The sequence below is a fragment of the Lissotriton helveticus genome, chromosome 1_2 (genome assembly GCF_964261635.1).
Source record: "Lissotriton helveticus chromosome 1_2, aLisHel1.1, whole genome shotgun sequence".
NCBI classification, from domain to species: domain Eukaryota; kingdom Metazoa; phylum Chordata; class Amphibia; order Caudata; family Salamandridae; genus Lissotriton; species Lissotriton helveticus.
In genome coordinates this window covers 340,665,491-340,667,468 of record NC_136058.1, presented here as the reverse complement: position 1 = coordinate 340,667,468, position 1,978 = coordinate 340,665,491, and the positions used below count along the sequence as shown (strand labels likewise).

The 1,978-nt window shown below is 37.0% G+C and overlaps 1 non-coding gene across 1 annotated transcript; it reads right to left on the bottom strand.

Annotated features, from left to right (window-relative positions):
• Window positions 1-373: 373 nt before the first annotated feature.
• Window positions 374-445, bottom strand: TRNAD-GUC (transfer RNA aspartic acid (anticodon GUC)). Its single transcript has one exon. It is a non-coding gene; the product is annotated as a tRNA-Asp (tRNA).
• Between the last annotated feature and the right edge of the window lie 1,533 nt (window positions 446-1,978).

Sequence of the window (1,978 nt, the reverse complement as noted above, 5' to 3'; positions counted from 1 at the left end):
TATATATATATAATCAGCTCACTTTACCATTTGCAGCTTATAACTATTAGCCACCAGGGGTCACTACTAACCAAAAGCAGTCATTCTACTTGTAAATTGTGCCAATCGAGTAGAACAGCAGCCTAGGATTCACCACTGCTTCATCTCATTTTCCAAGAGAATGCAGATGTAAAGTGTTTTTGATGGTACGCCTGTGCATATTGAAATATTCAGAGCATATTCTGAATTTCAGTTAACACGTCAGTAAGCATTTTGGCCATCAGTGAATTCAACCTTTTTTTCTCAATCGGAATAGGCAAGGATAATGACAGATATATTTTACAATGTTAGAAAGTACATCATTTTATTTAATTGTGTGAATAAAATGAATCGACTCCCCGTCGGGGAATTGAACCCCGGTCTCCCGCGTGACAGGCGGGGATACTGACCACTATACTAACGAGGACTTATTGGCATCCGTTAAACAGTGCTCACCTCCTTGGGGTTAAGGCATACCCTCGATCAATTCACAGTATTGTAATAGGCAGATTTGCTGCTTTTGGTTAGGACAAGTAATCTTTTTTCCTAAATATTACAATACAGAAATTCCTAGCCAAAAACAATCAGTTTTATCAAGAAATTATTTCATTGAAATAAATATCTATCTATCGATCTGTCTATCTGGCTATCTTTCTAACTATCAATATATATATTTATATATATCTATATATATATATATAATCAGCTCACTTTATCATTTGCAGCTTATAACTATTAGCCACCAGGGGTCACTACTAACCAAAAGCAGTCATTCTACTTGTAAATTGTGCCAATCGAGTGGAACAGCAGCCTAGGATTCACCACTGCTTCATCTCATTTTCCAAGAGAATGCAGATGTAAAGTGTTTTTGATGGTACGCCTGTCCATATTGAAATATTCAGAGCATATTCTGAATTTCAGTTAACACATCAGTAAGCATTTTGTCCATCTGTGAATTCAACCTTTTTTCTCAATCGGAATAGGCAAGGATAATGACAGATATATTTTACAATGTTAGAAAGTGCATCATTTTATTTAATTGTGTGAATAAAAGGAATCGCCTCCCCGTCGGGGAATTGATCCCCGGTCTCCTGCGTGACAGGCGGGGATACTGACCACTATACTAACGAGGACTTATCGGCATCAGTTAAACGGTGCTCACCTCCTTGGGGTTAAGGCATACCCTCGATCAATTCACAGTATTGTAATAGGCAGATTTGCTGCTTTTGGTTAGGACAAGTAATCTTTTTTCCTAAATATTACAATACAGAAATTCCTAGCCAAAAACAATCAGTTTTATCAAGAAATGATTTCATTGAAATAAATATCTATCTATCGATCTGTCTATCTGGCTATCTTTCTAACTATCAATATATATATTTATATATATCTATATATATATATATAATCAGCTCACTTTACCATTTGCAGCTTATAACTATTAGCCACCAGGGGTCACTACTAACCAAAAGCAGTCATTCTACTTGTAAATTGTGCCAATCGAGTGGAACAGCAGCCTAGGATTCACCACTGCTTCATCTCATTTTCCAAGAGAATGCAGATGTAAAGTGTTTTTGATGGTACGCCTGTGCATATTGAAATATTCAGAGCATATTCTGAATTTCAGTTAACACATCAGTAAGCATTTTGTCCATCTGTGAATTCAACCTTTTTTCTCAATCGGAATAGGCAAGGATAATGACAGATATATTTTACAATGTTAGAAAGTGCATCATTTTATTTAATTGTGTGAATAAAAGGAATCGCCTCCCCGTCAGGGAATTGAACCCCGGTCTCCCGCGTGACAGGTGGGGATACTGACCACTATACTAACGAGGACTTATTGGCATCAGTTAAACAGTGCTCACCTCCTTGGGGTTAAGGCATACCCTCGATCAATTCACAGTATTGTAATAGGCAGATTTGCTGCTTTTGGTTAGGACAAGTAATCTTTTTTCCT